The sequence below is a fragment of the Homarus americanus genome, unplaced genomic scaffold, assembly GCF_018991925.1.
Source record: "Homarus americanus isolate GMGI-L3 unplaced genomic scaffold, GMGI_Hamer_2.0 scaffold8168, whole genome shotgun sequence".
Lineage (NCBI taxonomy): Eukaryota > Metazoa > Arthropoda > Malacostraca > Decapoda > Nephropidae > Homarus > Homarus americanus.
The window spans coordinates 137,242-144,551 of record NW_024713368.1 but is presented as its reverse complement, the minus strand read 5'-3'; positions in this window follow the sequence as shown (position 1 = coordinate 144,551).

The window sequence follows — 7,310 nt, the reverse complement described above, 5'->3', positions numbered from 1 at the left end:
CGAGCAGTGATCCTCCCAACCCTACTATATGGCAGCGAGACATGGGTCACTTACAGGAGGCACCTCAAGCCACTTGAAAACTTTCACCAACGTAATCTACGTTCCATCCTCCGAGTTCGCTGGGAAGACAAGAGAACAATTGCCAGCATCCTTGCTGACATCAAATGTAGACGCATCGAGGCTTTCATTACCCAAGAACAACTACGCTCGACTGACCATGTTACCTGCATGGACGACAGTAAACTGTCAAAGTAGCTTTTTACAGTCACCTTACGAATAGCAAACGTAATGCTGGCGGGCAACTGAAAAGGTATATGGATTGTCTTTAGACAATCCTGAAAAAGAGCCAAATCAACCCCCTCACCTGGGAGTCGATTACTCCACATAGAAACGCTTGGAGGAACACCACACGAGAAGGTGTCAATACTTTCGAGTTAGCCCGACTACAAACCGAGGCAGACAAGAGCCAACGCCAGGAAGACGCTGCCACCGCCCCTCCCGCACTTGATGCAGCCCTCCACTTGTGCAACATCTTTAAACAACTCTGGCGGTCCCGTATCGGCCTCTTTAGTCACCTCAAAACTCATCAATGAAGGTGACATCCCTAATAACTCGTATCATTGTATCATAGCTGGATGATCGTCATACTAGATTCCGGGTGACAGCAAAGAAGTAGTAGTATTAGTAGTAGTAGTAGTGTGTGTTTGTGTGTGTGTGTGCAAATGCGTATGCACATTTCGGCCTTGAGGTGAATATATGTAAGACTTAGATTCTCTTTCAGCCTGCCCCTGGTTCAGCCACACCCCCACCATTCATCCAGCTTAGCGGTACTACCCTCTCTAATGTTACCCACTTTTGGTATCTTTGCTCCCACCTGTCCACCACCGCGGACATCGATGAAGAGATTCAACATTAGATCAGGTGTGCATCTCAAGCCTTTGGCAGACTCCGGACCCGTGTCTTCAGCTGTAGGGAGCTGAAATTATCTACAAAGTTACACGTTTATCGAGCAGTGGTCCTCCACACCCAGCTATATGGCAGCGAGACATGGGTCACATACAGGAGGCACCTCAAGGCACTTGAAAACTTTCACCAACGTAGTCTACGCTACAACCCTCCGAGTTCGCTGGGAAGACAAGAGAACAAATGCCAGTATTCTCGCTGACAACAACTGTAGGGGCATCGAGGCTACCATTATCCATGAACAACTACGCTGGATTGACCATGTTACCCGCATGGGCGACAGTAGACTGCCAAAGCAGCTAGTTTACAGTCACCTGACGAATAGTAAACGTAACGCCCTTGCCGCACTAGATGTAGTCCCCCACATGTGCAAAGTAGTAGGATTGTTGTTGTTGCTAATGTGGTTGTTTTTTTATTGTTGTTGTTTTGTTGTTGTTGTTATTGTTAGTGTTGTTATTGTTATTAGTATTGTTTTTTTGGTTATAGTTATTATTGTTAATGTTGCTGTTGTTGTCATTACTGTTATTGTTGTTTTGTTATTATTATTATTATTATTATCATCATTATTGTTATTATTATTATTATCATTATCATTATTATTATTATTATTATTATTATTATTATTATTATTATCATTATTGTTATCATCATTGTTATTATTATTATCATCCTAGAGTAGGGGGGAGGGGGGACAAGTCGACCCTCAGGAGTAAACATAAATAGAGTGGAAGATCACGTGACATTTGTTAATTTACGTCACAGCTCACAGGTGATAATGTCAATCTGGTCAGCATCCCGGACTTTCCCCGCCCCGCCACTGACGTCTACTTAAGAGAGAGAGAGAGAGAGAGAGAGAGAGAGAGAGAGAGAGAGAGAGAGAGATTAACAGAACAGAATACAAAGACTAAACACTGATAAACAGATGGAGATAGAGTGATAGACAAATAGAATGACCCAGAAGAGACAGACAGACGTATCCAGCTCAACATAGTGTTAAATGTGGCGGAGATCATCTATGTTTAAACAGGTTATTCTTACCTTTGAGGACAAGAAAGTCTTAACTCACACATATACTTCTTGAAGAAAATGAACCATATTACTTAGTACTATTTGGCACTCAGGTGAAACAGTTGGTTACGGGTGAGATAAATTTACAAGTTTAATGATAAGTTATCTAATTATCTTTTTTTCTGATTTATGATGAATTTTTTTATATTCAAGACAAAATTTGAGAATCGGTTAGGTGAAAATATTCAAGGCCGAGTTAAAAAAACTATCGTAAATTTAAGTAATTTTTCTTTTATTATTAAGTTCAAAATTTCTCGTAAGTTTTGGACAATATGTTGAGCGTTAATATAAAGCTTGATTGTAACTTAAGACAAAATCTGGAAATTGAGAAGCAAATAAGTTTAAATAAAGAAGAAAAAGAAAAAAAGATCTCAAAATAGAAGATGAGAGATAATGAGGAACAGGTGAAGTACAGGTGAGGTAACAAGAGGTCTCCAGTACCTGTCTTGATTACGAAGCCAAACATAGTCACCACCTGTGCCTCGGTGGGCCCCTGGGAGGCTTCATCTGGGGCCTATAAATTTCAGGTAAGCCCCAGGGAGGTTTCGGGTCGGCCCCAGGGGGTTTGTTGTGACTAAACTGAGTCTACCAGTCACAGGGGGAAAAGACTGTATGACGTATATGTCTGTGTTTAGACCAACGGGGGCGTTATGGGGTCCAGGGGGAGGGGAGGGGAGGAGGAGGGGAGGGGAGGGGAGGGGAGGGGGGAGGGGAGGGGAGGAAGGAAGGGGAGGGGAGGAAGGAAGGGGAGGGGAGGAAGGAAGGGGAAGGGAGGGGGGAGGGGGAGGGGAGGAAGGAAGAGGAGGAGGAGAGGGAGAAGAGAAGGGGATGGGAGGGGAAGAGAAGAAGGAGGAAGAGGAGGGAGAGGAAGGGAGGAGGGGAGAGGAGGAAGGGAGAGGGGAGAGGAATAGGAGGAGGGGAGAGGAAGAGGAGGAGGGGAGAGGAAGAGGAGGAGGGGAGAGGAGGAGGGAGAGGCGGAGGGGAGAGGGAGAGGAAGAGGAGAGGGGAGGAAGAGGAGGAGGGGAGAGGAGGAGGAGGAGGAGGAGGAGAGGAGAGGAGGAGAGGGAGGAGGGGAGAGGAAGAGGAGGAGGGGGAGAGGGAGGAGGGGGAGAGGAGAGGGAGGGGGAGAAGAGGAGGAGGGGTAGGGGAAGAAGAGAAGAGAGGGAGAAGAAGAGGGGAGGGGAGGGGAAGAAGGGGAGGAGGGGAGGGGAAGAAGGGGAGGAGGGGAGGGGAAAGAAAGAGAGAAGGAGGGGAAGAAGAGGGGGAATGGAAGAGGAGGAAGAAAGGAGGGGAAGAGGGGAGGGGAAGAGGAGAGGGAGGTGAAGAGGAGGGGATCAATATCTTCCTCCCCCACCCACTCCTCACCCCCACCTTTTACTCCACTTTCTACCCACCCCACCTTCTACCCACCCATCTTCTACTCCACCCTCACTTTCTTCCCTTTCCTACCCTCACCTTCTACCCACCCTCAACCCACTCCCACCTCCTGCCCACTCTGAGCCCAACTGACTCACCGATACCTCCTGTTTAATATTGATAACATCGTCCCGATAATCTTTGAAGAGGAGTCGTTTACGATACAAGTTGACCCACCTCGGACATACAGACGGACGCACGTATAGACGGACATACAGATGGATAGAGAAGACAGACAAACACAGACATATGGCGGAATAGATAGACAGAGAGATGGATATATGGACGGGTAAAAATAGAATCGACAGGCAAACAAACAGACAGACAGACAGACAGACAGACAGACAGACAGACAGAGACAGACAAAGACATACATACATACAGACAGACAGACAGACAAAGACATACATACATACATAGACAGACAGACAGACAAAGACATATATACATACAGACAGACATTTTAAGGTCACTTGAGTCTTAAGGTCAAGTTATAAAAATTCTCGTGACATCGATAAAATATTTATATTTTATTTTTACGGGTAAATTTCACTAATCTGGGTTTTTATAGCTGATGTTTTTTCATAAGTTGAATTTATATATATTTTTTTTCGGATATAAATAACTCAGAAATGATGGTATGTGGCAGAGCTTCTTATGTGATGGAATTTAAATTGAGGGGCCATATTTAGCTCTCTCTCTCTCTCTCTCTCTCTCTCTCTCTCTCTCTCTCTCTGTTTTTCCCCTGTAACAAAGTAGCGGTGGAAAAATATTTAAATATTTCGGTGCTTGAGGATAAAAACGTCAACACAATCCGGCCAGAGTCACCCCGTTCGCGAGAGTAAACCGGATTTAACGCGGATCCCATAAACGACCACAAAAACAACTCAGTGCTTGTCGGTGTTCTCTAAGGGGACTATATGTGGTGGTGGTCGTGCTCTCTCTCTCTCTCTCTCTCTCTCTCTCTCTCTCTCTCTCTCTCTCTCTCTCACACAACAAAAATTTCACCAGAGAGACACACAGCCCATGTTACATTAGTGTGTACTGACAGGTGAGGATGATTTTAGACCATATAATCGCCACCAGCCGCATATACCACCATTGGTTCCGTTTTGGTCACACCCGAGAGTCTCTTGGGCTATGTTCTATTGTTACCTCATTAGAGAGTCAACATTTGTTCTGTTTTAGGTTGGTGTATCTTGTGGGTGTGTGTATGTTTATCCACACACACTCACACACGTCTGTAGCCTTCATTGACTTAACCGCGGCATTCAACCCAGTCGACCACAACTACAATTTATTCATCAACAAAGCTATCGACCTCGGGTTTCGATGAAGTCTATACCATGGCTCACAGACTTCCTTAGCGACCGAAGCCAAGCCGTACGCTTCCGAGGGTCTGTCTCTACCTTTCAGTCACCTCACCTGTGGCGTCCCCCAAGGCACCAAGATGGGACCGCTCTCCTTCCTCATGTTTATCAATGATGCCCTGAGAGAAACCTCTGCTCGCTGGAAATATGTCGACGACTCCACCATTGGGATCAGTGTGAACAACTTGGCTCCCGACTACAGCGCCATCCAGAATATATTGAACAGTCTCCAAAATTTGGCCACCAACAACCATGTCACCATCAATCATACTAAGACCATGGTTATGCACATCAACCTCTCCTCTGACCTTGTCCCACCTCCCTCCATTACTTTGGGCCCTAACACACTCTAGTTTGTAGACTCCACCTAGCTCCTCGGCGTCACGATACATTACAAACTAAATTGGAAAACACAAGTCAGTAAATTCGTCAAATCCTCCAGTTTTCATCTCCACCTCCTCCGCCTCCCCAAGTCCCTTAGTTCCCCCGCCAGAGCTCCTCAGTGTTTACTCAATATTCACACTTCCCAAGCTCACCTATGCCTCCCCTGCCTGGTCTTCCTCCCTAAATGCCACACAACGTAAACACCTAGAAAAAGTGCAAAAGAGGGCGTGCAAGATTATTCTCGCCCCTTCCTACTCCACATATCAAGAAGCGCCCAACACACTGACCCTTTCGACTCTCTCTGACCATCACCACGACCTCATCTGCAAATTTGGCGAGAAGCTTCTGCACCATCCTCGACACCGGCTCCTACTACCACCTGAGATCCCTCGTCAACGAATTGCTGTTCGACACCACAACCCCATCCAGCCCATACGGGCACGTACTGAACGCTATAAGAACAGCCCAGTCCCAATCATTGTAAAAATTATCAATAACTTGTAATCAACCAGTGTATTCACTCCCAGACAATCATATTTTTTTCACTGTTACTATGTTGAAATGCCCTGTAGTATAACCTTCCCCCACCTTGTTATTATATATCATATTTGTATTACTTACGTTATTTGTATAATTATTTGTCAACCAAGTGAACCATTCAACAATTACAATATGTAACTGTATATTTTCAGCCTTCTGGATGTCATGCCATTTCAATAAACCGTTAATTATTATTATTATTATTATTATTATTATTATTATTATTATTATTATTATTATTGGCATTATTATTATTATTATTGGCATTATTATTATTATTACACTGAACCACACAAACACTCATTCACTCCTAGACGACTGTTAATTACACCCCTGCCCACCCACACCTACATGATATTATCTCTCCTACACACCTGCTCATCTACACCTGTCTATCATTATCTCTCCCACACACCTGTCTACCTACTGTACACCAGTCTATCATTGTCTCTCCCACACACCTGTCTACCCATATCTGTCCATCATTAACTCCCCCACACACCTGTCTACCCACACCTGTCTATCATTAACTCTCCCATACATCTGTCTACCGAGATCTGTACATCATTATCTTTCCTACACATCTACAAATTAAGTAACCCTTCTACATGCTAGTGAGTTACATACGAGTCTCTCCTACACAGCATTAATGGCACGAATCCGATCGGGGTGACGTCACTAGTGGAGTACCCCAAGGCTCATTACTTGGACCAATAATATTTATTATATACATAAGCGACATAGATACAGACGTAAACAGCAGTAAATTTGCTTATGACACTTAAATATGGCGTGTAATTAAATCTAACGAGGACTCTTCAAAACTACAGGAAGATCTAAACAAATTTTTCGCATGGTCTGAAAAATGGCAGATGAAATTTAATGTGGACAAATGTAAAGTACTTAGTCTAGGAGATGTAAACAGAGAAACTATATATCAGACGAACAACTTTGATTTAGATAAATCCGACTGTAAGTAAGAACCTTAAACCAAAACAACATTGAGAATTTGCTCGAAACAAAGCCAACAAAGTACTTGGGTTCATACAAAGGAGTGTTAGTTACAAGACTAGCGAGGTTACCCGAAAACTATATTTGGCACTTATGAGACCTCACTTGGATTATACGGTTCAGTTCTGGTCACCATACTACAGAATGAATATAGAATCCCCAGAAAGCATTCAGGGGAAGATGACAAGACTAATCCCGGGCATTAGGAACCCTGAGTATAGAGAACAGGTTAAGTCATCTGAATTTGCACTCCCTCGAGAGACGTAGAGTGAGGAGCGATATGATCGAGGTAAAGAACATAAGAAGTCAGGGCTAAACAAAGGTGATGTAACAAAGGTACTTAATCTATCCAACCAGGAGCGAACTCATAGCAATGGTTTTAAATTAGACAAATTTAGATTTAGGCGCGAGGCAGGTAAACTCTGTTTTAGAAATAGAGTAGTGGATGAGTGGAACAAGTTGCCGAATTTCATCATTAACTCGAATACGCTGGGTAGCTTCAAACATAGGTTGGACGGATTTATGAGCGATAGGGGTTGGGTGTAAATGGGGCTGCCT